Raw genomic sequence first — 16,213 nt, forward strand, 5'->3', positions numbered from 1 at the left:
CTTGTCAACGGGGAATGTTGGCCGGAAGGAGTAGGACGCAGGCTCTACGTCCTCCCGGTGGGTGCTCCTCACTGGCAGGTGAGCCAGTAGGATACAACAGCAGTAGCCTGGCCCAGCCAACGTGATTTCTGGGGCGCGTTCGGAAATAGCGCACTGAGTGCACTGTGCAATGCAAACTAATAGGCGAGTGTGCTCCGGTGCGGTATTTCCGAACGCGCCCCTGGTCTAGAGGGGCGGGTGCCGCTGGGCAGAGCCATCTAATAGAATAGTTACGATATTGAGGGTGCAGAAACCGAGCGCTGTTCATGCTGCCTGGAGAGGGACAAGCTGGAGTTTCAAATGCATTGTTTTCAACGAGGGCGGCGCAAATAAGAGCAATTTCAGGCATGTGTCCAACATGCCAACTGTTTTAAAGTATTGTACAGTAACAACTAAAGTCTCTGTAATGTTTATGTTGTACGATTACTACAAAACAATCTAAAATAATGGGATTTAAGATCATTAAAGCTGGGCTGTTGCCTGGGTACAATGCATTTCGGCCTACTTCCGGTGCATTTCGGCCTACTTCCGGTCCAGGACTTACTATTTGTTGTCCCCATTCTCAATAGAAGTCTATGTAGGAGAGCCGCCATTGGACTGGCCCCATGAAGTGAACGGCGTTTTCGTAACTCATGGGGGTGGAACCTATTGGTTCACTGATCTGAGCGCCTGCCCCCCCTCCTCCCCTCCCCTCCCCTCCCCGATAGAAATCCAGCGTAGAACATGGACGGCACCATTTTTTGGAGCGACGCCCCTCTGCTCTCCCACTCCTAGACCAGGAAATGTGGCTCGTTTTCCCAGGCTTTACTTGTTCTTGTGAAAACGAAACGCATGCAGTCTCGGTAGCTACAACAGCAGTGACAACACACCGCAATGTGTGTTATTGTTATAATGTCTAAATTGGGGAGAAAAGGGGAGAAAAAGTACTATATTTTGTATATTATCTATGGCCCAAATGGGCCTGGCGGGTCGATTTGGATACATTTTTACACTAGAGTTAAATGAACATTATATGAACAATTTATAGCAGAAACCTTGTAGCAGAAACTGATGCTCCATGTCAATCTATGTGGGGTCGAGCACTCATGTGATTCATCCCAGGGCAGGATAAGCTCTCTTTTGTCTGACTCTGTGCATCGGAATAAGCCATAATTTGCTGCTATTAGCATTTAAGTAAATGCAATAATTCAAACCAGATGGTTCCGTGATTTACAGATAACTGCTGTTGCTAGGTGGTCTGGCCCTGGTGCTTTTAAAAACCATACAAGATTTTATTAATGTAATGAGTCCTTAATTGAACAATGCAAGCACCAATGGCCACCAGCCGCACGCTCACACGCACACGTGCGCGAACACAAACACAGCGTGTGTCATTTTAGGCTATACTTTTTTTTTTTTACATAAATACTCCTTAATTGAACAACCACCAGTGTATATAATTTCCATCTCTCTCCCTGCTTCATATAACGGGCATCTCTCTACTTGACCAAGGTCTTGATCTCAATTAAACTTCACCAGCCGCTGTACAGCTAATATCCTTTGCCAATCTAGTTTTTTTTCTTCTTTTTTTTTTCATTAGACTAGTCCCTATCTGCTAGATTGCTGTGCATCCATCCACCCCCCACCCCAGCTGACATCCCACACACACACACACACACTTTAATTTTTTTAACTCTTTTTCTCTCAAAAACCCTTTACCACGACTAAAGGCTCTGCCTTTATGCACTTTAGGCGGGGTCGGGCGGTGCTTTAGGAATACATGACTCTGTAGGCCAGCCACATAATGAAGCACAGTGTTCCGAGAGACATAAGAACATGAGTCTAATGAACCCCTCTCTCTCTCTCTCTCTCTCTCTCTCTCTCTCTCTCTCTCTGCATGCATAGTTATCACTCTCTCACTCTTCCTGTGTCTCGTTTTGCTCGTCTTATGTCTTCCTCTTAGCACAAACTCTTTTTCCCTTCCTGAGAGAGAGAGAGAGAGAGAGAGAGAGATGAATGGAGACATGAAGGGACATGTCATGCCATTTGCAGAGCACTGGGGCTGACAGGAACCCTCAGGACATGCCTGCTCGTTTCCAGTGAGGACCTTAATGGTGGTGGCACCGGGCTGTCAGGGCTCTCTAGTTAATTAGAAGACATTGTCATTCCAGCTTTAGGAAGGGCAGCTGGAAATCACAGTCAATTACCTCCCAGGTTATAAATGCCAGACTGGCAATGTCGGCGTCACAGCGTGGTGTGATGCTGACCATAGTGGTCTGCTGCATTCACACACTCACTCCATACAGTATGGTTAATACTGCAGGGCAGTGCCCAGTGCCCATAGTGTACTGGTTGCGTTAGTGTTATTCTGACCACAATAGTCTGCTGCAACCTTTTCTGGGTCAGTGTCCACGTGCCACTGCTATTGCGCCTTCGGATCTCGATCACAGACACGGGACCAACTTGAGTCGTACCGTTTCAACCCCCATTGTCGCCAACACATGTTTCTCAATAATAAACACAAGACTGTGGACATATAGTCTTCAGTTTCCGAGTGAACGGCTTAAGACGGTTTCCAGTTTCCAGCCACTAGATGGCACTGATGGCGGCAAGTGAGTTAAACGTAACCAGCCACTATGCCTAATCCATACCCTAATCCTACCCCAAATGATCTTTTACTAATTGTAACCTTACTGTAGCTCTAAAACTCTTTCTGAGCTTCTTTCATGAAGGTGAATGTTTCTCTCAAAGGGACCATAACAATTGCCTGGTTTTACTATCTTTGAGAGCGCACGGACGGACGCACACACGCTAACTGTTGTATCGTAGACCCCCTGGTCTGGAAACTAGAGTAGAATAAAAAATCATTTTGTGTGTGTGTGTGTGTGTGTGTGTGTGCGCGTGTGCACGCGCGTGCGCGTGTGCGCGCGTGCGCCTTTGTCCAATGTCAAATGTAAAAGCAAGACCTATACTTCTCCCCGCATCATCATTATTGCACTCTTCAATCTGTACATCTGTTAGCCAAACGCAATTACCAGGGGCCCGCGCCCTGCACACTCCAAATGGAAGGATAAGTGCTTATTGTGTGTACTTACTTTATTTGTTGCTTCTCTCCACTCTCTCGCTCTCCATCTCTCTCTCTCTCTCTCTTCCGTTCTATATTTACAAAAATGATTTGATATGCAAGGAACTGCAAAGTGCCTCTAATTCGGCACAGCCCCGCTCAATAGGCGGACACCTTGAGTGCTGTCTGCAAAATGTCAGGAGTGAACGGAGATATGACGGAACTTGTAGCCACTTCACTCCAGCCTGCCTCCAATCGGAATGAATGGGGTTAGCGACGTTCCCTGTAATTTGTCAACGGTATGAGCACAACACTCAATCCAGCTGAGCCCTACTTGAGCAACTGCATCTGACACGTACACTGCTGTGGCCACCATGACGCCACTGTTTCCAAAAACAGTGGGTGGCGGACTGATTTTTGTGGGTCGCGAGTAAATATTCCCCTTTTTGTTTATTTTATGTAATTATTTTTATTTAAAAATTTGCAAAAAAATCTAATTTAATTTTTTTAATAATTTCACGAATAAAATGAATACGAACTAAATAGCCGATCTACAAGCTCTCGTTTGGGTCCCAGGTGGCCCAACGTTTCTCTTTTGGGCCACAGGCTAAAAAGTTTGTGAACCAATGCGCGGCGGCAGTGGCTCAGGGGTAGAGTGGCCAGATGGGAACCGCAAGGTTCCCAGTTTGAACCCGGGCTCTACCAGAGTTAGTGTCGAAGTGTCCTTGAGCAAGACTCTCAACCCCTAATTGCTCCCATGTGCAAGATGGTGCCTTGCATGGTTTCCTCTGTCCTCTGTGTATGAATGGGTGAATGTAATGCACAATCTATGTATACACTTCCCCCCCATTCGTAACGACAAAGTTGATAAGTTGACTTACCTTATACGGGCACCTCCTATGTTGACTTTCTTATACCTTAGTTTAGCTCCGTGCCCTGAGCATCCTAGAAGAAAGAAAACCTAAAAACCTACCTTATACCTACCTGGATCCACGGGAACCTACTGTAGAAGAGAAGGAAAAGACTGTTTATGTTGCATTCATGCCTCTCTGAACTCTTACTTTTGATGTCAACCTCACTTCTAAATAAATCCAGCCTGCGGGCGAATAGTATTACTGCCTCCTGTGTCTTAGTTTTGGTGCGACACAATATATATATATTATGTATATATAGTTTTTGCATGTAAATAAATGTGGCCAAAAATATGCTGTGATTACACAATTTAAATCGTTTATCTCTACATATACAGCAAAAGCAATAAATCCCGAGACTACAAATATCGACAAATAAAGAAGGTTGTAAGAAAGTATACTTTCTTACAATACATATTACAACATACATATACAATGTTTATGTGTTTTATTGATGCATCGAGAGCTTTTGATCGCATTAATCATGAGAAACATTTTTATAAATTATCGCAAAGAGGGGTCCCTAATTTCCTAGTCAGAATCCTGGTCTTCTGGTATGCTCACCAGACGATGAGAGTGAAATGGGGAAGGTCAACCTCTGCTCCTTTTGGTACAGGGTGTAGGGTTGGAAACCTGCTAATTAATCACCTTATGTATGCGGACGATTTGGTCATCTTTAGTCCATATAGTGCTGGTCTTCAACAGCTGCTAAGTACATGCTCACAGTATGGTGCTGACTTTGACATTAAATATAATGCAAAAAAAGAGCAAGATAATGATTGTCCGAAGCAGGGAAGACAGACATCTAACCTTTCCTGACTTTTATCTCTCTGGCTCTGTCCTTAGTGTCTGCAGTGAGATTAAATATGTGGGCCACATCATCTCAAATGACCTCTCTGATGACAAGGACATATATAGACAGCGTCGGAAGCTGTATGCACAAGGAAACATAACGTGTCGAAAATGTAGCATGTGCTCAGTACCGGTGAAGATTTCACTTTTTAAATCATTTTGTCGCTACAAACAAGCCAGTATTGACGATTGACAGTGGCCTATAATGACTGTATGAGGTTGCTACTGAGAGCTCCAAGAAGCTCCAGTGCAAGCCAGATGTTTGTCAGTGTTGGGGTCCCACCTGCTCTGCTGTGCTACGCAATCTTATGTATAGAATTATGTGTAGCGTATCTGAGTCAGTAAATGACATCATTGATGTCATTACTAACCCGATACGTAGTTCTGTCAGGTTCTCCTCCAGACTGTGGAACCATTGGCAAACTTGTATGTATGTTCGAAACTGAACATGGTGGAACTCTTTTTATTGTATATTTCTTTCTATATTCTTTTTTATCTATTATATTGTTGTTTTTTACTGTGATATGGATTCCCCTGAGTCTGAAATAAAGATTGAATTGAATATACTGTCATGTTCTATTGTTCATTGTGGATGGTGTTTATGTGATGTTGTTTTTACTACAGACTACAATACTGCCCTACAAAACCCGCATTTTTGGACACACAGACTTCAATTTGTGTATCCCAAAGGTCAAATTAGCCTCTGTGATTTTGGGGGATAAACAATTACCTCAAGAACATTATTTGCAATTAGTGTAATGTCACTAATATTTGCCAAAATCTCATTTGGCTGAGCAGTTGAAACACTTTTAATCCCATTATCGGCCATGTTTTTTCCCCCCATCCATAGTTACTGCACTTTGGCTTTGTAGGGCAGGAATAGTTTTGTGTTGCTACGTTTATCTTACAGTGCTTATATCTTACTGTGTGTCTATCTAATAATGTATTTACCTACAGTATAATACTTCATTAAACGTCCATAGAAGGAAGAATTATAATTCACGTCATTGTTGTATTTGTTTTGTAGAACCAGATGGTGGAGCTGTTGGCTGCTCACGGGACCAGTCTCAACACCAAGTCTGTATTGGAGGACTCTTCTAGGTAAGTTTTTTAAGATATTTTGTTAGGGGGCTTTTGCCTTTATTGATATAGGGTACAGTAATGTTTGGACAGGAAAGGGGGAGAGAGATGGAGGGGGAAGACATGCGGCAAAGGCCGACGGGCTCGGGACTCGAACCCGCGACATGCCGTCAGGCTGGATTACCAGCCTAGGTGCCTGGACCGCTCAGCTGCAGCCCAGGCCCTCTAGGTACGTTATGACTGCTGTTTGACATGGCTGCTATATTTTAATGTAGCCTACTTTAATAGAGACTTTAGCTTCATTTTAAGTTTACACCTTACGCAGGCGGGGTGGGCAACTTAGACGATGGAGAGGGCCACTATAGTTCCACACTCACTCCAGAAGGCCACATTGCATATTACTGTCGTGCCAAAAATACCAGCTCAGCTATTTTTAATTGAAATCCTGCATTTTCTATTTTGCTATATTTTTGAAATATTATTATTTTTGAGTGGTGCAAACCACTCCAACGACTGGCTTTGTATCCGTGTACCCGTGTACCCATGTTTGTTCGTACAAAAAAACGAGCATGGTTGCTATGGTTAGTGTGTGACGTCACTGACATAGCTGATCAGACTATATAAGACCTTGCACACGGGTGTGATTATTTCATTTCAAATGCCTTTCAAATGCCTTTAAGTATAGTTATGTTAACCTTCCCTTGAGTTGGGGGTTGTATGCTAGGTGTGTCCATATTTTCGGATGCAGTTGGACCTCACAGAGAGAAGTGGTCAGATGCCGTTCGGCCGTTGACTGTAATCAAGATCAAGTTCAAGTCAGTCACGCGAAGACGGTGGTCTTATGGAGCATTTTCAAAACATGTGTCTCTCTGTCGGACTACAGTAGAATACTTGTGAAGTGTGAAAGTGCGTAGGTAGAATTAGAGTATACAAAAAACAAAGTTAATTTCAGAGGAAAGTGGGGCCTAGGACTTAGGCCTATCATCAGGCCTATATGGTGTGTAGTTCTCAAATACAACTATGAACGCATTTCTTTTTAAAATTCTGTCTCATTTCATGGCAACATGCAGTTGAAATGCTTCTCCTGTGTCCTGTGTGCACGAACCTTCTTCCCTAGTTGGTGATTAGTCTGCAGGATGGTCTGTTGGCAAAGCATGTATACACACACACACACACACACACACACACACACACACACACCATCAAGATGATCTTGTCCTCATCCCACACACTCAACTATATTTACATCCTACCACATCTACATCTACCACAGGCCTAAACCATATCATGTTCTGATTGCAGTTGTCATGTGGCTTGCTGCATGTAATCTATACTTCAGCCTAATTGAGCCAGACGTAACAGGAAAAGGCTAACACATCAGAGTAGAGTAAAGGAAATGGTATTTTATATTTATATCATGCATATTATATATATATATGATCTAAAAGACTTAAAAATAACATCACCAACTAATATGTATGGACATATTTAGGCCACATTAAGTGCACGCACAGCACTCTCATATGTAAATGCACATTAGCATATATTATGACTTGTCGGGGCTATGCAAATAAGCTTCCTTAATTAGGGATAAAAAAAAAGTAATCTTTCGCCTCACGACGGAAGTTTTTCTCCGGGCAAGTGGAGCGCACGGCTGTCAACAGGGAATTAGCTAAACAAAAGCTCTGCGGAATAGCACAACTTTTTTCCCTCTCCTCTGACTAATTCCCAATGTTTTTTCAGTTAATGGCAGCGTGATTAGTGGCTCACTCAGAGGTCTCTAGAGCTCCAGAGCTGTTTGAACAGCTCCATAAAAAAGCCCAGCAGCAACGTTTTAAATGTGATTGGACGTTTCTGGGTTAGCGAGATGGCGCGTTGGATTAGTGGCGGTATTAATTATGTTCATAGACAATCAACGGCTAAAGACTAAGGCAGCTACTTTGATGGTGAACTTGCTGAATGTGTGTATTTCCTAATGCTGGGATATGTATTGAACCAGAAACATATACCCCCCCCCCCCCCCCCCCTCTCACCCCCGTTTTAAATTACTACAGTTCCCACAGTTAACAAAATAAAATAAACAAATATTAAATAATATATATTTGTATTGCGTTTCGACTAATTCCCATCGGGGTCGCCACATCGAATCATCCGTTTTGATCTGCTCCTGTTCTCAGCGTCTTCCTCGGGTCACTCTGGCCATCCATAAACCTCTTCTACTCTTGCTTGGCAGCTCCGTCGTCAGCATCTCAACCTCACGCCTCTCTTGTTTTATCCCAACACTTCTAACCTGCTGGGGCCGATCCTCCAATGTTGTCATTTCTGATCTCGTCCCTCCTTGTCACTCCTAATGAGAAATGTATCATCCTCAATTCTCTGGCACCTCCAGCACCACCTGATTGATTGATTGATTGAATACTTTATTGGCAGTAATATAATCAGTACAGGGTACAGTCAAACAGAAATGTAATCAGTACAGGGGTACAGTCAAACAGAAATGTAATCAGTACAGGGTACAGTCAAACAGAAATGTAATCAGTACAGGGTACAGTCAAACAGAAATGTAATCAGTACAGGGTACAGTCAAACAGAAATGTAATCAGTACAGGGTACAGTCAAACAGAAATGTAATCAGTACAGGGTACAGTCAAACAGAAATGTAATCAGTACAGGGTACAGTCAAACACACGTCCAATGGGGTCTTGTTACCATTCACGTCCTGGCTATTCAATTCATATTCATGACATGACAAATAACAACAAAAATCAAATCATCATAAAAGGTAAAAAATAAATGTGTACATGTTGGGGAACAAAGAAGGGGGTTATAAGGAGGTGGGGGTAGGGGGGGGGGCGGGGGTAATCATTTCCTCTCCCATTTTGCATGCTGAAAGGTGGATTTTCAGGCCTGTTTTAAAGGATGCCAGGGATTTGTATTTTTTGAGGGATGGAGTCGGGGCATTCCACACTGGAAGTGCTGTAGAAGGAGTGCTGTAAAGGGGGCACGGTGGCACAGTTGGTAGTGCTGTCGCCTCACAGCTAGAAAGTCCTGGGTTCGATTCCCGCTGGGGACGCTGTGGGCACTGGGGGCGTGTTCCCTCCTCCGCGTCATCAGTGCCCATACCCGAGGCGGGGTTGGCGAAAGGGCCTTTCTGTGTGGAGTTTGCATGTTCTCCCTGTGTCCCCTATATGGTAGGTACCCTCACAAAAAACATGCAGTAATCCTGGTCTCTAAACTACCTTCCCCTGGCCAGCCGGGGCGCCCGATGGAGGGGAATGGAACTGGTCGGAATAACGTGTTCCTTCCACGCACTACGTCCGGCTGGGGAAACTCCCCCCTGTCAGGTGAAAACAAGCAGCTTGGACTCCTCATGCAGAAGTATGAGGTCAGTCCGCTGCCCCCCCAGGTTGGCAGAGGAAGTGTAGTGCCCAGGATTACATTAGATAATTGACACTGGGTGAAAAAATGGGTTGCAAAATCGTGGGATAAAAATCTATAAAATAAAATAAAAAAGGAGTGCTGTAGAAGGAGAATTTGAGAATTTGTTCTTTGTTTTGAAAGTGGGTGGTACCAGATCGTTATTCTCGCTTCCTCTTGTATTGTGGCTTGTATTGTAACCTTCTTAAGTCAGTGCCACCATTTCCAAGCCGTACAGCATGGCTGGTGCCACTACTGTCTTATACATATATGGTCTATTCTGTCAGTTCAGAATGATGATTTTTTTTTTAGATCATAATTGACCTATTTGTCCTGTTCGGATGCACCCGCAGCGTCAAGCCAAATCAATTTAACCGTGCACTTTCAACCTGGTGTCCCCTACGTTGGTCATGCCATTATAGACATGAACATTTCAGAATAGTCAAAATATTACAAGCCAAATAACTATACTAGCTTGTAGATTTGTTTTATGACGATTGACGAAGTACCGTATATAGGACTTAAGTAGTAAATATGATTTGTACATAATAGGTCAACTGGGATTGCTGGTAGGTAGCGTTGTTGTTTTTTTAGGGAAATTGAATGAGCATCAATACAAGGAACATTGAGTTCACAGATTGGCCCTCTGACCTGAGCGTTTCCTAGTTCACAGATTGGCCCTCTGGCCTGAGCGTTTCCATTGGCCCTCTGGCCTGAGCGTTTCCTCGTTCAGATTGGCCCTCTGGCCTGAGTGTTTCCATTGGCACTCTGGCCTGAGCGTTTCCTAGTTCACAGATTGGCCCTCTGGCCTGAGCGTTTCCTAGTTCACAGATTGGCCCTCTGGCCTGAGCGTTTCCTAGTTCACAGATTGGCCCTCTGGCCTGAGCGTTTCCTAGTTCAGATTGGCCCTCTGGCCTGAGCGTTTCCTAGTTCACAGATTGGCCCTCTGGCCTGAGCGTTTCCTAGTTCACAGATTGGCCCTCTGGCCTGAGCGTTTCCTAGTTCCCAGATTGGCCCTCTGGCTTGAGCGTTTCCTAGTTCACAGATTGGCCCTCTGGCCTGAGCGTTTCCTAGTTCACAGATTGGCCCTCTGGCCTGAGCGTTTCCTAGTTCACAGATTGGCCCTCTGGCCTGAGCGTTTCCTAGTTCACAGATTGGCCCTCTGGCCTGAGCGTTTCCTAGTTCCCAGATTGGCCCTCTGGCTTGAGCGTTTCCTAGTTCACAGATTGGCCCTCTGGCCTGAGCGTTTCCTAGTTCACAGATTGGCCCTCTGTCCTGAGCGTTTCCTAGTTCACAGATTGGCCCTCTGGCCTGAGCGTTTCCTAGTTCACAGATTGGCCCTCTGGCCTGAGCGTTTCCTAGTTCACAGATTGGCCCTCTGGCCTGAGCGTTTCCTAGTTCACAGATTGGCCCTCTGGCCTGAGCGTTTCCTAGTTCACAGATTGGCCCTCTGGCCTGAGCGTTTCCTAGTTCACAGATTGGCCCTCTGGCCTGAGCGTTTCCTAGTTCACAGATTGGCCCTCTGGCCTGAGCGTTTCCTAGTTCACAGATTGGCCCTCTGGCCTGAGCGTTTCCTAGTTCACAGATTGGCCCTCTGTCCTGAGCGTTTCCTAGTTCACAGATTGGCCCTCTGTCCTGAGCGTTTCCTAGTTCACAGATTGGCCCTCTGGCCTGAGCGTTTCCTAGTTCAGATTGGCCCTCTGGCCTGAGCGTTTCCTAGTTCACAGATTGGCCCTCTGGCCTGAGCGTTTCCTAGTTCAGATTGGCCCTCTGGCCTGAGCGTTTCCTAGTTCACAGATTGGCCCTCTGGCCTGTGCGTTTCCTAGTTCAGATTGGCCCTCTGGCCTGAGCGTTTCCTAGTTCAGATTGGCCCTCTGGCCTGAGCGTTTCCTAGTTCAGATTGGCCCTCTGGCCTGAGCGTTTCCTAGTTCACAGATTGGCCCTCTGGCCTGAGCGTTTCCTAGTTCAGATTGGCCCTCTGGCCTGAGCGTTTCCTAGTTCACAGATTGGCCCTCTGGCCTGTGCGTTTCCTAGTTCAGATTGGCCCTCTGGCCTGAGCGTTTCCTAGTTCAGATTGGCCCTCTGGCCTGAGCGTTTCCTAGTTCACAGATTGGCCCTCTGGCCTGAGCGTTTCCTAGTTCACAGATTGGCCCTCTGGCCTGAGCGTTTCCTAGTTCACAGAGTGGCCCTCTGGCCTGAGCGTTTCCTAGTTCACAGATTGGCCCTCTGGCCTGAGCGTTTCCTAGTTCACAGATTGGCCCTCTGGCCTGAGCGTTTCCTAGTTCACAGATTGGCCCTCTGGCCTGAGCGTTTCCTCGTTCAATCACGTGTTTGTCATTGTTTTTGTTGTATTCCATTGGCAGTTATTTATCACTAGGGAATGAAGAGGCGATGTGTGTTTTGATTCCACGGCGTTATTACAAACACACAGGGGGGTTAATTTGGGGGGGCCTATAGTGTGTGTGTGCGCACGTGAACACACACACACACGCATGCGCGCGGCCGCGCGCGCACACACATAAACACGCCGTTCCTCCTAGTAGGGGCCGATTGTTTTCAGATGATGGATGTCACACTCTCACCCGTCAACACAGGGCCCCTGCTGCTTTTAATTGCCCAATCAGAAAGCTCCGACATTTGTTATTGTGGTGCAGTTATGAACATGGCAAAAGAATGAGTGCATGACACACACACACACACACACACACACACACACACACACACACACACACACACACACACACACACACACACACACACACACACACACACACACACACACACTTTCTCTCTTATTTCTTATTCTCTCTCTCACACACACACACACTGACGCACTGTAATCATTTTGACTTTGATTGTGAAGGGGAGCAGCTAGTGTCTAAAAAGAAAACACTAGTTATCTTTTTAACTGTGTAGTTTTCATATTGTTGATGACAGTGCCTTGTTGTTGTCACAACACATTAGAACAGCACGACACCTGTAAGCGCACGCTCTCTTTAGAACAATTCACTTTAATCTCGGAGAGGGGGAGAAAAAAACTCATGTCTTGCAATGAAACGTAACCAGAAGGCAATTGTGCTGACATGGATGCGTGGCAAAGTGCCATTGCTTTGCAGGAAAATGAAAAGCAATGAAAGATACAGAGAGAAAAAAAAATATATAATCTGTTCCCTATTGTCCTCGTGTGTGTGTGTGTGTGTGTGTGTGTGTGTGTGTGTGTGTGTGTGTGTGTGTGTGTGTGTGTGTGTGTGTGTGTGTGTGTGTGTGTGTGTGTGTGTGTGTGTGTGTGTGTGTACGCACATGTGTGAAAATGCTTGATGCTTTATACTGGCCCACGGGCCCCGGCTGAGCGGTCCACGCACCTAGGCCAATAATCCAGCCTGACGGCGTGTCGCGGGTTCGAGTCCCGAGCCCGTCGGCCTTTGCCACATCTCTTCCCCCTCCATCTCTCTCCCCCTTTCCTGTCCATAAATATGACTGTAGGAAATTGCCAAAAAACATATCTTAAAAAAACCAAAAACCAAATCTTTATACTGTAGCAGTGGTTCTCAACCTTTTCTGGGTCAGGACCCAACTTGAAAAGCTCAAATGCGTTGAGCCATTTCCAGAGCATGTTCATTCCAACGATCAAACAATCGATTGTGTTCCGGCTTGGATCATTGGAGCCAACGTATAATTTAAGTTCCTACTTCACAATGAAAACACATTTCTAACTTTAAAGAAAAAAAAATCTCTATTGTTTCATAATGATTCTATATGAATGTTATCATTTAATATCTTGGTGTTTTGCTAATTATTTGGGGGCCCACTTGCCATTCCCTCCACTGGATCCCCAGTGCACGTGCACTGCTAGCTAGCTGTCTGCACTCTCATGTGTCGGTGAGATCATTGCCAACGGCTTCTCCATGTGAAGTCAATAAACTCCATCAAATCCACTCGTAAACTTTCAAAACAATGAACTTGAATCAAAGTGACACATATGGTGTTAATGCAGTGGAGCTGTTTGGCCTGTGTATGAACATACACCAGGGGGGAGGAAGTCCATCAATGGCACAGCACACCAGCAATCAATGCTGTTCTCCGCAGGAACAGCAGGGGGCAGTAAAATACCATAGAAAATCATTGCTTTATGTTTCTCACCCCTCCCTCTCTCTCTCTCCATCTGTCTCCCTCCCTCCCTCCTTCCCTCCCTCCCCCCCTGTTTCTATCTATCTATCCTTCGCTTCTCATTTCACCTTTTTTTCCCTCTATATCCAGGTTCCTCATTTCATCCCTTCTAAATGCCTTTCTCTCTGACTCCTCTTATTCCATTCTTTTCCCTCTATCTGTCTCCTTTTTCACACACACACACACACACACACACACACACACACACACACACACACACGCGTGCGCACAGGAGCAGACAGTGAGTGCGCGTCACTAATCATTAGTCTGATACACGCCACTCAATTATGAGCTACAATGCGTATAATTAGAAAAGTATAAAATGCATTTCAGTTCTCATTAATGGATCTCATTGATCGTAGTCGGTGTCTTTTGTTGGCTGTTGTGAAGAAGTTAACTTTTGAGTATAAACACGGCACTTCCATCAGCAGCAGGAGGATGGGGTGGGGGGGCGTCTATTATATTAAACACTTTAACCTCAGCATTCATATTCTGGGGGGAACATTAGCCAAAATGAGCAGATGTGGGCTCGTAGATCGGCTATTATTGGCCAAGAAAAGCGGTCCAAAGTATGATTTATTTTGGGGATTGTATGACAGGACAGGAAATAGGGAGAGAGAGAGAGATGGGGAGTGACACGCAGCAAAAGTCGTCGGGAACGGGATTCGAACCCGCAATGCGCTGTCAAGCAGCCTATAAGTGCCCGGCCCGCTACGCCAGCAGGCCCAAGTCCAGTATTCTAAAGTCTAGAGGATTTTTGTGATTAAGGTTCGTTATAGTATTATGTGAACGAGCTGTTTGAACTTGTAACACGTGTGTCATTTCGCTTTAATATCTGAGCAAAATTGTTGAACGTTTTTGACTCTACCAGCAACATGTGTACTTATTGTGGTCAATGTGTGTGTGTGTGTATTAGTGGTGTGCGTGTGTGCGTTGTCTTTTCTAGTTTGTGTCAGAACAGCTCCTAAATCTGTCCAATAAAGGAATTTAGAAATGGGCATTACCACAAAAAAGCATTCTATCATTGCAGAGAAAGAGGGGTAGGGGGGGGGGGGGTGTTGAAATCTGATGAAAGAGATAAATCATGTGGGCCAAAGAAAAAAAGCTAGTTTTAAGTAGGAAGTTTTAAAAAAAACGGTGGTGTACAGAGAAGCATTGGAGGAGAAATGAGGTGAGAGGGAACTATACATAATTGGTAGTGTGTCGGAGGAACCCTTAACTGCAATGTAAAAGTAAAATAAACCCCAGAAATATGTGTTGGAATAACAGATATGGACCTAAAGTAGAAACACCGGTGTGTGTGTGTGTGTGTGCGTGTGCCTGTGTGTGTGTGTGTGTGTGTGTGTGTGTGTGTGTATGCGTGTGTGTGTGTGTGTGTGCGTGTGCGTGCGCGTGTGCGTGCATGTGCGCGCGCACGTGTGTGTGGGTGAGTGGGAGCAGTGGTTCTGTGTCAGCAGCATTGCGTGGTGTGTGTGTGTGTGTGCCCTCAGCGAGCCTGTGTCTAATTACAGTGTAGGGTTTCAGTGTTTGAGTCCGTCCATCTCGCTGTTTAAACCGGGCTGAGGCAGCCAGACCCCACTGAGCCAAGGTAAACCATACAGCTAATTAGACACCAGCCTCCATCCCTGCAGTCCACAGTCGAACTTGCACTGAGAGTGCACAAATGGAACCTTTTGTAAATTCGGGTCCATTTGTTCACTCCCGGAGTTTAATGAACACCAGGGAAAATGTCTTGTTTTTTTCCTTTTTAGTCAGATTTAGAGTCTATTATGTAAACATAATGATACTCGTCAGGAAAACATGTACTCCACATTTCAACATGTTAATCCACAACAGTGGGACACAACCTTGCCCTGATCATGACGCATGACAGAGGCCCTACTTTCACCATATCAAAATCTGCATTCATGGTTTGGAGAGGGCACTATTTACAGATAAGGGCAGGGTAAGCCACCTTTGGTGTCTATGTGTGCCTGAAGAACCCCCTGGAGGGTATCGTGCACAGAGGGAGGGACCAAGGAAGGAAGGAAGGAAGGAAGGAAGGTAGGGGAGGAACAAGGTTGGAGGGAGGGAAGAGGGGAAGAGAAACAGAGGTGTTAATACCACAAACGGTCCTTTTTGTTTTGGTTAGCATGTCGGGGGACATCATTCATTATTCGTGGAAGTTCGTGCTGTATGTCATCCCGGTGATGACAAAGAAATAGACCCCAATTGTTGCAGGAACCAGCCTCCCCGGTCGTATGGTTTCGGTTTTGCTAGTGCACGTCTGCACGCGCAACTACAATTGTGTGTGCACTGTGCAAACGACATGGAGGGGGGGGGGGGGTCATGCGGCATCAAAACGTTAGTCAAAAGGTGTGTTGAGACCCCCTAGCGTTTTAATTTTTTTCCCTCAACGTGGACTCAATTTGCATATTGTAAACAAATGTAAACGGGGGAGAGAAGGTCATTGGTCAACCTAGGGCAACCTAATCTGCATAATTGGCTCCGGTGGTTCAAATTATAGCCTGCTGTTGCTCGGCTGATCGAGCGATCCAGAGAGAGAGAGAGAGAGAGAGAGAGAAAAGGGAGGGGTATAATTATGGTCATATGCAGCCAATGAAAACGGGGCATTTTATTTGTTCCCTTCCCCTCTCCTCCCTGTCTCATTCCGTCCAATAGGATCCCACTTTGACGGCCAACAGCAATCAGAAATTCATCTGAC

The 16,213-nt window shown here is 45.4% G+C and overlaps 1 long non-coding RNA gene across 1 annotated transcript in view; it reads left to right on the plus strand.

Annotated features, from left to right (window-relative positions):
• The window catches only part of LOC306913378, a 131,612-nt gene that overhangs the window by 24,130 nt on the left and 91,269 nt on the right, over positions 1-16,213 (plus strand). Inside the window, exon 3 of the long non-coding RNA XR_013788527.1 lies at positions 5,873-5,946. This is a non-coding gene — a long non-coding RNA (uncharacterized lncRNA). The remainder of the gene's footprint in view (positions 1-5,872; positions 5,947-16,213) is intronic.

This window comes from Electrona antarctica (genome assembly GCF_951216825.1).
Source record: "Electrona antarctica genome assembly, chromosome: 20".
In the NCBI taxonomy this organism is placed as follows: domain Eukaryota; kingdom Metazoa; phylum Chordata; class Actinopteri; order Myctophiformes; family Myctophidae; genus Electrona; species Electrona antarctica.